This window comes from Pseudoliparis swirei, chromosome 22 (genome assembly GCF_029220125.1).
Source record: "Pseudoliparis swirei isolate HS2019 ecotype Mariana Trench chromosome 22, NWPU_hadal_v1, whole genome shotgun sequence".
NCBI lineage: Eukaryota > Metazoa > Chordata > Actinopteri > Perciformes > Liparidae > Pseudoliparis > Pseudoliparis swirei.
The window spans coordinates 23633757-23648756 of NC_079409.1; the positions used below are offsets into that span (position 1 = coordinate 23633757).

The 15000-nt window shown below is 44.8% G+C and overlaps 1 long non-coding RNA gene across 1 annotated transcript in view; it reads left to right on the forward strand.

Annotated features, from left to right (window-relative positions):
- The window catches only part of LOC130213181 (uncharacterized), an 18987-nt gene extending 6221 nt beyond the window's left edge, over window positions 1-12766 (forward strand). The window contains exon 3 of the long non-coding RNA XR_008835458.1: window positions 12446-12766. This is a non-coding gene — a long non-coding RNA (uncharacterized LOC130213181). The remainder of the gene's footprint in view (window positions 1-12445) is intronic.
- Window positions 12767-15000: the final 2234 nt, after the last annotated feature.

Consider the following 15000-nt stretch of genomic DNA (forward strand, 5'->3'; position numbering starts at 1 on the left):
AGCTCACGTGTAGCTCACGTGTAGCTCATCTGTAGCTCACGTGTAGCTCACGTGTAGCTCACGTGTAGCTCATCTGTAGCTCACGTGTAGCTCACATGTAGCTCACGTGTAGCTCACGTGTAGCTCATCTGTAGCTCACGTGTAGCTCATCTGTAGCTCACGTAGCTCATCTGTAGCTCACGTGTAGCTCACGTGTAGCTCACGTGTAGCTCACGTGTAGCTCACGTGTAGCTCATCTGTAGCTCACATGTAGCTCACGTGTAGCTCACCGTGCAGCTCACGGTGTAGCTCACCGTGTAGCTCACGGTGTAGCTCACCGTGTAGCTCACCGTGTAGCTCACCTGTAGCTCACGGTGTAGCTCACCTGTAGCTCACCGTGTAGCTCACGGTGTAGCTCACCGTGTAGCTCACGGTGTAGCTCACCTGTAGCTCACGTGTAGCTCACGTGTAGCTCATCTGTAGCTCACGTGTAGCTCACGTGTAGCTCATCTGTAGCTCACGTGTAGCTCACGTGTAGCTCACGTGTAGCTCATCTGTAGCTCACGTGTAGCTCACATGTAGCTCACATGTAGCTCACGTGTAGCTCATCTGTAGCTCACGTGTAGCTCACGTGTAGCTCACGTGTAGCTCACCTGTAGCTCATCTGTAGCTCACATGTAGCTCACGTGTAGCTCACCTGTAGCTCACATGTAGTTCACCTGTAGCTCATCTGTAGCTCACGTGTAGCTCACCTGTAGCTCATCTGTAGCTCATCTGTAGCTCACGTGTAGCTCATCTGTAGCTCACGTGTAGCTCACGTGTAGCTCATCTGTAGCTCACGTGTAGCTCATCTGTAGCTCACGTGTAGCTCACGTGTAGCTGACGTGTAGCTCACGTGTAGCTCACGTGTAGCTCACGTGTAGCTCACGTGTAGCTCACGTGTAGCTCACTGTAGCTCATCTGTAGCTCACGTGTAGCTCACCTGTAGCTCATCTGTAGCTCACGTGTAGCTCACGTGTAGCTCATCTGTAGCTCACGTGTAGTTCACGTGTCGCTCATCTGTAGCTCACGTGTAGCTCATGTGTAGCTCATCTGTAGCTCACGGTAGCTCATCTGTAGCTCACGTAGCTCACTGTAGCTCACGTAGCTCACTGTAGCTCACGTGTAGCTCATCTGTAGCTCATGTAGCTCACGTAGCTCACGTGTAGCTCATGTGTAGCTCATCTGTAGCTCACATGTAGCTCACGTGTAGCTCATCTGTAGCTCATCTGTAGCTCACGTGTAGCTCACGTGTAGCTCATCTGTAGCTCACGTGTAGCTCACGTAGCTCACGTGTAGCTCACGTGTAGCTCACGTGTAGCTCACGTAGCTCACGTGTAGCTCATCTGTAGCTCACGTAGCTCATCTGTAGCTCACGTAGCTCACGTGAAGCTCATCTGTAGCTCATGTGTAGCTCATCTGTAGCTCATGTGTAGCTCACGTGTAGCTCAGCTGTAGCTCACGTGTAGCTCACGGTAGCTCACGTGTAGCTCACGCAGCTCATCTGTAGCTCATCTGTAGCTCACGTAGCTCACGGCTCACGTAGCTCACGTGTAGCTCATCTGTAGCTCACGTGTAGCTCACGTGTAGCTCACCTGTAGCTCACACGTAGTTCACCTGTAGCTCATCTGTAGCTCACGTGTAGCTCACGTGTAGCTCATCTGTAGCTCACGTGTAGCTCACGTGTAGCTCATCTGTAGCTCACGTGTAGCTCACGTGTAGCTCACGTGTAGCTCATCTGTAGCTCACGTGTAGCTCACGTGTAGCTCATCTGTAGCTCACGTGTAGCTCATCTGTAGCTCACGTGTAGCTCACGTGTAGCTCATCTGTAGCTCACGTGTAGCTCACATGTAGCTCACGTGTAGCTCACGCTCACGTAGCTCACGTGTAGCTCACGTAGCTCATCTGTAGCTCACGTAGCTCACGTAGCTCACGTGTAGCTCATCTGTAGCTCACGTGTAGCTCACGTGTAGCTCATCTGTAGCTCACATGTAGCTCACATGTAGCTCACGTGTAGCTCATCTGTAGCTCACGTGTAGCTCACGTGTAGCTCATCTGTAGCTCACGTGTAGCTCACGTGTAGCTCATCTGTAGCTCACGTGTAGCTCACGTGTAGCTCACGTGTAGCTCATCTGTAGCTCACGTGTAGCTCACGTGTAGCTCATCTGTAGCTCACGTGTAGCTCACGTAGCTCACATGTAGCTCACGTGTAGCTCATCTGTAGCTCACGTGTAGCTCACGTGTAGCTCACGTGTAGCTCATCTGTAGCTCACGTGTAGCTCACGTGTAGCTCATCTGTAGCTCACGTGTAGCTCACATGTAGCTCACGTGTAGCTCATCTGTAGCTCACGTGTAGCTCACGTGTAGCTCATCTGTAGCTCACGTGTAGCTCACATGTAGCTCACCTGTAGCTCACGTGTAGCTCATCTATAGCTCACGTGTAGCTCACGTGTAGCTCACCTGTAGCTCACCTGTAGCTCACGGTGTAGCTCACCGTGTAGCTCACCGTGTAGCTCACCTGTAGCTCACGGTGTAGCTCACCTGTAGCTCACGGTGTAGCTCACGGTGTAGCTCACATGTAGCTCACTGTGTAGCTCACCGTGTAGCTCACATGTAGCTCACCTGTAGCTCACGTGTAGCTCATCTATAGCTCACGTGTAGCTCACGTGTAGCTCATCTGTAGCTCATGTGTAGCTCATCTGTAGCTCATGTGTAGCTCACGTGTAGCTCATCTGTAGCTCACGTGTAGCTCACGTGTAGCTCATCTGTAGCTCACGTGTAGCTCACGTAGCTCACGTAGCTCATCCAGCTCACGTGTAGCTCACGTGTAGCCTCACGTGTAGCTCATCTGTAGCTCATGTGTAGCTCACGTGCTCAGTGTCATGTAGCTCACGTGTAGCTCACATGTAGCTCATGTGTAGCTCATGTGTAGCTCACGTGTAGCTCATGTGTAGCTCATCTGTAGCTCACGTGTAGCTCACGTGTAGCTCATGTAGCTCATGTGTAGCTCATGTGTAGCTCACGTGTAGCTCATGTGTAGCTCATCTGTAGCTCACGTGTAGCTCACGTGTAGCTCATGTGTAGCTCATGTGTAGCTCACGTCTAGCTCATCTGTAGCTCATCTGTAGCTCACGTGTAGCTCACATGTAGCTCATCTGTAGCTCATGTGTAGCTCACGTGTAGCTCACATGTAGCTCATCTGTAGCTCATGTGTAGCTCATGTGTAGCTCACGTGTAGCTCACATGTAGCTCATCTGTAGCTCACGTGTAGCTCACGTGTAGCTCATGTGTAGCTCACGTGTAGCTCATCTGTAGCTCATCTGTAGCTCACGTGTAGCTCACGTGTAGCTCACGTGTAGCTCACGTGTAGCTCACATGTAGCTCATGTGTAGCTCACGTGTAGCTCATCTGTAGCTCATCTGTAGCTCACGTGTAGCTCACGTGTAGCTCACGTGTAGCTCACGTGTAGCTCATCTGTAGCTCACGTGTAGCTCACGTGTAGCTCACATGTAGCTCATGTGTAGCTCACGTGTAGCTCACATGTAGCTCACGTGTAGCTCACATGTAGCTCACCGATGGCTTCTTGCGGGTTGATCTCCTCTCAAGATGCTCTTTCTGTTCTTCTCTTGTTCTCTCTCCTCTCTTCGTGGCTCTCGGTGAACTCGGTCTGCTCCATGCTAATGTTACAGTTCACACAGCTCATAACTTCACGCTGCAGATCCTGTTCGTCTTTCCTGTGGCAGAGCAGCGTAAGAAATAAAAGTGGACGATACATCACAACTAATGAGTAGAAATAGCTTCCTCCATGTTGGACTCTCAAGCTCTCCTCAAAAGGCCACACTGTCAGTACGAAAAATAACCTTTGCCATTTTCATTGCTGGTGTGACCACGCCTCCGTCCAGAGGAGATCTGCCATGTGTCCACACAGTGAAGGGATGTCGTACATTCCCCTGAAGTACAGCTACAAGACAGCCGTAACATGGCGTCTACATGAGGTCATAACCAGGGGACGTACATGTACATAGATCTGTGTTCGAGCAATATTAAAAACACATGTTGGGTTGCCAGGAGGTCCTTCTGTTTAACATGTGGAAGGACCACGATGTGGTTCACTGCATGGCCCACGTCCTCTGAAGCGTGTTCCGGATGTTAACTGGTCGAATGGTCCTGTCAAATCTGAGGTCCCAAGTACTGTTCATAATAATGAACGATAACCTGTTTACTTGACTAAATATGAATCTCCTATTAATAAACACACCGATCTGGACCAGTTCATGCCACTGTACCCACTGATGCTCAGTGTGTGTACGTTGGCCCTGACACACCTGACCCCCCAGAACAAGCGGGGTGCCCGCCGTGTGACTGCTGGTGCATATCTCCATCTGTGTGACAGCACCATGACGGCCGACTCCATCTTCCACGAAGGAGCAATCAGCCTCTATCTCCATCCGGCCGGCCGTGGAGTCTCCTCCCGGTGTCGGTGGACTGTGCCGCTCCCGCGTGATTACAGGTGTGACCTTAGCAATCACAAGTATGAGGCAGTTATCGACTTTCCTCATCCAAAACATCATTGCATGATTCAGCAATGTCCTCAAGTGCAAAAGCAGCGAGTTGTGTGCCAATGAGTATTTTTGGAGGTCCCCTCAGCGCGAGCTTGACGGTGTGACAGCGGGAGTGATGTCATCACCAAACCAAAGCCTTCCATTAAACACAGAATGAGTCCAATTTGCTATCGACTCCACTCACTTAAAGCTCTGAGAATATTGACTGGCAACGTCGAGCGATCCGAGCATCGCATCGCTGAGAGAAACACTGAAAGATGATGTATTGAAACGCAACGCGTCAAATCCTGTGATTCCTTCTGGTCACATGACATCTATTGTTCATCTGGTCACATGACATCTATTGTTCATCTGGTCACATGACATCTATTGTTCACCTGGTTACATGACATCTATTGTTCATCTGGTCACATGACATCTATTGTTCATCTGGTCACATGACATCTCGTGTTCATCTGGTCACATGACATCTATTGTTCATCTGGTCACATGACATCTATTGTTCATCTAGTCACATGACATCTATTGTTCATCTGGTCACATGACATCTATTGATCATCTAGTCACATGACATCTATTGTTCATCTGGTCACATGACATCTATTGTTCATCTGGTCACATGACATCTATTGTTCATCTGGTGACATGACATCTATTGTTCATCTAGTCACATGACATCTATTGTTCATCTGGTCACATGACATCTATTGTTCATCTAGTCACATGACATCTATTGTTCATCTGGTCACATGACATCTATTGTTCATCTAGTCTCATGACATCTATTGTTCATCTGGTCTCATGACATCTATTGTTCATCTAGTCATATGACATCTATTGTTCATCTGGTCACATGACATCTATTTTTCATCTGGTCACATGACATCTATTGTTCATCTGGTCACATGACATCTATTGTTCATCTAGTCACATGACATCTATTGTTCATCTGGTCACATGACATCTATTGTTCATCTGGTCTCATGACATCTATTGTTCATCTGGTCACATGACATCTATTGTTCATCTAGTCACATGACATCTATTGTTCATCTGGTCACATGACATCTATTGTTCATCTGGTCACATGACATCTATTGTTCATCTAGTCACATGACATATATTGTTCATCTAGTCACATGACATCTATTGTTCATCTAGTCACATGACATCTATTGTTCATCTGGTCACATGACATCTATTGTTCATCTGGTCACATGACATCTATTGTTCATCTAGTCACATGACATCTATTGATCATCTAGTCACATGACATCTATTGTTCATCTGGTCACATGACATCTATTGTTCATCTAGTCTCATGACATCTATTGTTCATCTAGTCACATGACCTCTATTGTTCATCTGGTCACATGACATCTATTGTTCACCTGGTCACATGACATCTATTGTTCATCTGGTCACATGACATCTATTGTTCATCTAGTCACATGACATCTATTGTTCATCTGGTCTCATGACATCTATTGTTCATCTAGTCACATGACATCTATTGTTCATCTGGTCACATGACATCTATTGTTCATCTGGTCACATGACATCTATTGTTCATCTGGTCACATGACATCTATTGTTCATCTGGTCACATGACATCTATTGTTCACCTGGTCACATGACATCTATTGTTCATCTGGTCACATGACATCTATTGTTCATCTGGTCACATGACATCTATTGTTCATCTGGTCACATGACATCTATTGTTCATCTGGTCACATGACATCTATTGTTCATCTGGTCACATGACATCTATTGTTCATCTGGTCACATGACATCTATTGTTCATCTGGTCACATGACATCTATTGTTCATCTGGTCACATGACATCTATTGTTCATCTGGTCACATGACATCTATTGTTCATCTAGTCACATGACATCTATTGTTCATCTGGTCACATGACATCTATTGTTCATCTGGTCACATGACATCTATTGTTCATCTAGTCACATGACATCTATTGTTCATCTAGTCTCATGACATCTATTGTTCATCTAGTCATATGACATCTATTGTTCATCTGGTCACATGACATCTATTGTTCATCTGGTCACATGACATCTATTGTTCATCTAGTCACATGACATCTATTGTTCATCTGGTCACATGACATCTATTGTTCATCTGGTCACATGACATCTATTGTTCATCTGGTCACATGACATCTCTCATGACATCTATTGTTCATCTAGTCATATGACATCTATTGTTCATCTGGTCACATGACATCTATTGTTCATCTGGTCACATGACATCTATTGTTCATCTGGTCTCATGACATCTATTGTTCATCTGGTCACATGACATCTATTGTTCATCTAGTCACATGACATCTATTGTTCATCTGGTCACATGACATCTATTGTTCATCTGGTCACATGACATCTATTGTTCATCTGGTCACATGACATCTATTGTTCATCTGGTCACATGACATCTATTGTTCATCTGGTCACATGACATCTATTGTTCATCTAGTCACATGACATCTATTGTTCATCTGGTCACATGACATCTATTGTTCATCTAGTCACATGACATCTATTGTTCATCTGGTCACATGACATCTATTGTTCATCTGGTCACATGACATCTATTGTTCATCTAGTCACATGACATCTATTGTTCATCTGGTCACATGACATCTATTGTTCATCTAGTCACATGACATCTATTGTTCATCTAGTCACATGACATCTATTGTTCATCTGGTCACATGACATCTATTGTTCATCTGGTCACATGACATCTATTGTTCATCTGGTCACATGACATCTATTGTTCATCTGGTCACATGACATCTATTGTTCATCTGGTCACATGACATCTATTGTTCATCTAGTCTCATGACATCTATTGTTCATCTGGTCACATGACATCTATTGTTCATCTGGTCACATGACATCTATTGTTCATCTGGTCACATGACATCTATTGTTCATCTGGTCACATGACATCTATTGTTCATCTGGTCACATGACATCTATTGTTCATCTGGTCACATGACATCTATTGTTCATCTGGTCACATGACATCTATTGTTCATCTAGTCACATGACATCTATTGTTCATCTGGTCACATGACATCTATTGTTCATCTGGTCACATGACATCTATTGTTCATCTGGTCACATGACATCTATTGTTCATCTGGTCACATGACATCTATTGTTCATCTGGTCACATGACATCTATTGTTCATCTGGTCACATGACATCTATTGTTCATCTGGTCACATGACATCTATTGTTCATCTGGTCACATGACATCTATTGTTCATCTGGTCACATGACATCTATTGTTCATCTGGTCACATGACATCTATTGTTCATCTGGTCACATGACATCTATTGTTCATCTGGTCACATGACATCTATTGTTCATCTGGTCACATGACATCTATTGTTCATCTGGTCACATGACATCTATTGTTCATCTGGTCACATGACATCTATTGTTCATCTGGTCACATGACATCTATTGTTCATCTGGTCACATGACATCTATTGTTCATCTGGTCACATGACATCTATTGTTCATCTGGTCACATGACATCTATTGTTCATCTGGTCACATGACATCTATTGTTCATCTGGTCACATGACATCTATTGTTCATCTGGTCACATGACATCTATTGTTCATCTGGTCACATGACATCTATTGTTCATCTGGTCACATGACATCTATTGTTCATCTGGTCACATGACATCTATTGTTCATCTAGTCACATGACATCTATTGTTCATCTGGTCACATGACATCTATTGTTCATCTGGTCACATGACATCTATTGTTCATCTGGTCACATGACATCTATTGTTCATCTAGTCACATGACATCTATTGTTCATCTGGTCACATGACATCTATTGTTCATCTGGTCACATGACATCTATTGTTCATCTAGTCACATGACATCTATTGTTCATCTGGTCACATGACATCTATTGTTCATCTGGTCACATGACATCTATTGTTCATCTGGTCTCATGACATCTATTGTTCATCTGGTCACATGACATCTATTGTTCATCTGGTCACATGACATCTATTGTTCATCTGGTCACATGACATCTATTGTTCATCTGGTCACATGACATCTATTGTTCACCTGGTCACATGACATCTATTGTTCATCTGGTCACATGACATCTATTGTTCATCTGGTCACATGACATCTATTGTTCATCTGGTCACATGACATCTATTGTTCATCTGGTCACATGACATCTATTGTTCATCTGGTCACATGACATCTATTGTTCATCTGGTCACATGACATCTATTGTTCATCTGGTCACATGACATCTATTGTTCATCTGGTCACATGACATCTATTGTTCATCTGGTCACATGACATCTATTGTTCATCTGGTCACATGACATCTATTGTTCATCTGGTCACATGACATCTATTGTTCATCTGGTCACATGACATCTATTGTTCATCTGGTCACATGACATCTATTGTTCATCTGGTCACATGACATCTATTGTTCATCTGGTCACATGACATCTATTGTTCATCTGGTCTCATGACATCTATTGTTCATCTGGTCACATGACATCTATTGTTCATCTGGTCACATGACATCTATTGTTCATCTGGTCACATGACATCTATTGTTCATCTGGTCACATGACATCTATTGTTCATCTGGTCACATGACATCTATTGTTCATCTGGTCACATGACATCTATTGTTCATCTGGTCACATGACATCTATTGTTCATCTGGTCACATGACATCTATTGTTCATCTAGTCACATGACATCTATTGTTCACCTGGTCACATGACATCTATTGTTCATCTGGTCACATGACATCTATTGTTCATCTGGTCACATGACATCTATTGTTCATCTGGTCACATGACATCTATTGTTCATCTGGTCACATGACATCTATTGTTCATCTGGTCACATGACATCTATTGTTCATCTGGTCACATGACATCTATTGTTCATCTGGTCACATGACATCTATTGTTCATCTGGTCACATGACATCTATTGTTCATCTGGTCACATGACATCTATTGTTCACCTGGTCACATGACATCTATTGTTCATCTGGTCACATGACATCTATTGTTCATCTGGTCACATGACATCTATTGTTCATCTGGTCACATGACATCTATTGTTCATCTGGTCACATGACATCTATTGTTCATCTGGTCACATGACATCTATTGTTCATCTGGTCACATGACATCTATTGTTCATCTGTCACATGACATCTATTGTTCATCTGGTCACATGACATCTATTGTTCATCTAGTCACATGACATCTATTGTTCATCTGGTCACATGACATCTATTGTTCACCTGGTCACATGACATCTATTGTTCATCTGGTCACATGACATCTATTGTTCATCTGGTCACATGACATCTATTGTTCACCTGGTCACATGACATCTATTGTTCATCTGGTCACATGACATCTATTGTTCATCTGGTCACATGACATCTATTGTTCATCTGGTCACATGACATCTATTGTTCATCTGGTCACATGACATCTATTGTTCATCTGGTCACATGACATCTATTGTTCACCTGGTCACATGACATCTATTGTTCACCTGGTCACATGACATCTATTGTTCATCTGGTCACATGACATCTATTGTTCATCTGGTCACATGACATCTATTGTTCATCTGGTCACATGACATCTATTGTTCATCTGGTCACATGACATCTATTGTTCATCTGGTCACATGACATCTATTGTTCATCTGGTCACATGACATCTATTGTTCATCTGGTCACATGACATCTATTGTTCATCTGGTCTCATGACATCTATTGTTCATCTGGTCACATGACATCTATTGTTCATCTGGTCTCATGACATCTATTGTTCATCTGGTCACATGACATCTATTGTTCATCTGGTCACATGACATCTATTGTTCACCTGGTCACATGACATCTATTGTTCACCTAGTCACATGACATCTATTGTTCACCTGGTCACATGACATCTATTGTTCATCTGGTCACATGACATCTATTGTTCATCTGGTCACATGACATCTATTGTTCATCTGGTCACATGACATCTATTGTTCATCTGGTCACATGACATCTATTGTTCATCTGGTCACATGACATCTATTGTTCATCTGGTCACATGACATCTATTGTTCATCTGGTCACATGACATCTATTGTTCATCTGGTCTCATGACATCTATTGTTCATCTGGTCACATGACATCTATTGTTCATCTGGTCTCATGACATCTATTGTTCATCTGGTCACATGACATCTATTGTTCACCTGGTCACATGACATCTATTGTTCACCTGGTCTCATGACATCTATTGTTCATCTAGTCACATGACATCTATTGTTCATCTAGTCACATGACATCTATTGTTCATCTGGTCACAAGACATCTATTGTTCATCTGGTCACATGACATCTATTGTTCATCTGGTCACATGACATATATTGTTCATCTGGTCACATGACATCTATTGTTCACCTGGTCACATGACATCTATTGTTCATCTGGTCACATGACATCTATTGTTCATCTGGTCACAAGACATCTATTGTTCATCTGGTCACATGACATCTATTGTTCATCTGGTCACAAGACATCTATTGTTCATCTGGTCACATGACATATATTGTTCATCTGGTCACATGACATCTATTGTTCACCTGGTCACATGACATCTATTGTTCACCTGGTCACATGACATCTATTGTTCATCTGGTCACATGACATCTATTGTTCATCTGGTCTCATGACATATATTGTTCATCTGGTCACATGACATCTATTGTTCATCTGGTCACATGACATCTATTGTTCATCTGGTCACATGACATATATTGTTCATCTGGTCTCATGACATCTATTGTTCACCTGGTCACATGACATCTATTGTTCACCTGGTCACATGACATCTATTGTTCATCTGGTCACATGACATCTATTGTTCATCTGGTCTCATGACATATATTGTTCATCTGGTCACATGACATCTATTGTTCATCTGGTCACATGACATCTATTGTTCACCTGGTCACATGACATCTATTGTTCACCTGGTCACATGACATCTATTGTTCACCTGGTCACATGACATCTATTGTTCATCTGGTCTCATGACATATATTGTTCATCTGGTCACATGACATCTATTGTTCACCTGGTCTCATGACATCTATTGTTCATCTGGTCTCATGACATATATTGTTCATCTGGTCACATGACATCTATTGTTCACCTGGTCACATGACATCTATTGTTCACCTGGTCACATGACATCTATTGTTCATCTGGTCACATGACATATATTGTTCATCTGGTCACATGACATCTATTGTTCACCTGGTCTCATGACATCTATTGTTCATCTGGTCTCATGACATATATTGTTCATCTGGTCACATGACATCTATTGTTCACCTGGTCACATGACATCTATTGTTCACCTGGTCACATGACATCTATTGTTCACCTGGTCACATGACATCTATTGTTCTGTCCATCCTGGAGAGGGATCCTCCTCTGTTGCTCTCCTGAAGGTTTCTTCCCTTTTTTCCCCTGTTTAAGATTTTGTTGTTGTTCCTGATCCGATGTGAGGTCAAAGGTCAAAGGTCAGGGATGTCTATATGTCCAGATTGTAAAGCCCTCTGAGGCAAATTTGTAATTTGTGAGAATGGGCTCTACACAATAAACTGAACTGAAGTGTTGACATCATCACCTCATCCGCATTGACTGCGTATGCAAAGTGTTTATCATCTCAGAACTGATGTTGACATGTTTACATATTTTCTCTTGCAAAGGGATTCATTAATAATGCTATTCCAGGAGCTCTCGACCGTGCTCCAGTCCCGGTTTCCCGGCAGCGCTGCACGGAGCTCACAGCTCGTCTCCAACACAACAAGCAGCAGCAGAACCCTCAACACGTCGGGGAGGAACGCGGCCGGAGGACGCCGAAGTTAACTCGTGGCCCTGTGTGCCGACCGAACACCTCGGCTCTCAAAACAAAGCCGACGGAGCCTGACAAGATTCAAGATTCAAGATTCAAGATGTTTTATTTGTCACATACACACACAGGGTGTGCAGTGAAATGAAAGTGGCAATGCTCAGCAGGAATGTGCAAGGTCAACAAGTACACACTATTTACGATAAAAAACAACACGATATTTACACAGTGTGTGTGTGTGTGTGTGTGTGTGTGTGCCTGCCTAGAGGGGCAGTTGTGGGTCTATGTGGGGTCCTGGTGAGGTCGGAGTTCACAATCCTGATGGCCTGAGGAAAGAAACTCCGTCTCAGTCTCTCTGTTCTGCAGCGTGACTACGGAGGCGCCTGCCTGACCGCAGCAGCTGAAACAGTCTGTTGTTGGGCTGGTGAGGATCCTTCATGCAGCTGGGCACTCAGGTTCTGCACCTCCTGGTGTACAAGTCCTGCAGGGTGGGAGTGTAGTTCAAGTTCAGTTCAGCCGAGCACTACTCTCTGCAGAGCCTTCCTGTCCTGAGCGGCCCAGCCACCAAACCAGGCTGTGATGCTTCCTGTCAGGACGCTCTCTACAGCTCCAGAGTAGAAGGACTGAAGGATCCTCTGGGAAACTTTAAATTTCCTCAGCTGCCTGAGGTGGTAGAGGCGCTGCCTTGCCTTTCTCACCAGAGTGTCTGTGTTTGTTGACCATGTCAGATCCTCGGTGATGTGGACTCCCAGGTATTTACACCCGCTCACCCTCTCCACAGTAGTCCCGTTAATCCCCAGTGGTGAGTAAGGCGCTTAAGGCGGAGTGAGCTTAAGGCGGAGTGAGATTTCATGCTCCAGAACTCTCATATTTATGAGCATGAAATAACATCGGAGTGGATGCATTCGGACACACAGCACGGGAATTATTTAAAATCAGGCCCATCCTGCCAAAGTGTGCGCTCCCTTCACGGATGTCAAGTCAGTGGAATGAGATCAAGTGCTCGTGCTCTGCGGCGCTCACGTGCGCCTTACAGCCGGCGGGAAGCCGCCGTGTTTATTATTCACCGTTCTCCTTGTGCCACAGAGTTAAGAGCAATAACGCCGGCTGACAGCGCTGCCCTCCAACGCCCCCCAAGAACGAGCCTCTGGTTGAAAGACGTTGCTCCCTGAGCCTCACGGGGGACAGGCCGGTGCTGCTGCTGTCTCGTGGCCCGCAGACCAGGAGCCTCGCTCCCTGAGGGCCACTCAACTCGCCATTACCGGCCCTGCGTTCTCAATCAGACCGAGCTAGTCGCACAAAGAGCCTTTCATCCAGCCTGAGCGCCGCGGCCCGGCTGACGCTGATGAATGGGGGAGAAGTTTCTCTTTTCTTGTGTAGTTGTCATTTTTTGAATTAAATGAGAGAAAGTAGAGATTTGTCCTGTGGCTCTTATTTTGCTGTGAGGTTCAGTAACGGCCTGTGTATTATGGGATGTATTATAATGATGAAGAGACACTTCTCTGCATTGCTCCCCATTAGGGGAAGTGCTTAGCAGACATGTTAGTCATTACATTGAGATGTAACTAGTCACAGGCAATAGACGACCAGTTGTGAATAACGGCCTCCCTCAAAACGAACAATATTGTGTGAGGAGGCCAGGAGGACTGCAGCAGACAATGAGCTGAGGATGAGTGACAGCAGAGGACAGCTGCACTAGAATTACTCAAAGAAAACACCATCACAATGTGAACATGAGGGCCGAGGGATCTGACGTCATGGAGCCAGGACCAGTGAGTGTGAAGACGAGGATCTCAGGTCAGGCCGCTTTGTCTTTGGAGAAGCAGCTGTAGGTGCTGAGATGTGTTGAAGCTGCAATTTAGATGGATTTGACCATTTCCATGTGTTGTGAGGACTGAAGTAGCCTGAAGTGGGAAGGGGAGGAGTGAAGGACCTGCTTCATGTGTGTAGGAGCAGTTTGAGGTTTAAGAAAACAAACGAGCTAATGAGGAGAAGTTTAGCGCAGAAACAAAGCCAATGATTCCTGAGGAGGCAACGGCACGTCTCCATGCAGCGGGAAGGAGCAGCAGCTGCTCTCTCCTGGCGGCCGATGGAAGTGTTTCACACTTCCAAGTGTTACAAAGTCAAATGGTGTGCTGACCACGAACAATGCAAAATGAAGAAGGGAGTTTCTAAAATAAAAGAAGCGAGGCCGTATCGGGGTTATTGATCTGCAGGGCGAGGAGACGGCAACACATAATTACAAGCGCCGCACTCCGAGACCTCGGCCCGGCCTCAGCCTCATTGATGCCAGTTACTATTGCAGCGTCACTGGTGGTGCAGTGTCACTGTAGTGTCACTGGTGGTGTCACTGGTGGTGTCACTGGTGGTGTAGTGTCACTGTAGTGTCACTGGTGGTGCAGTGTCACTGGTGGTGTAGTGTCACTGGTGGTGTAGT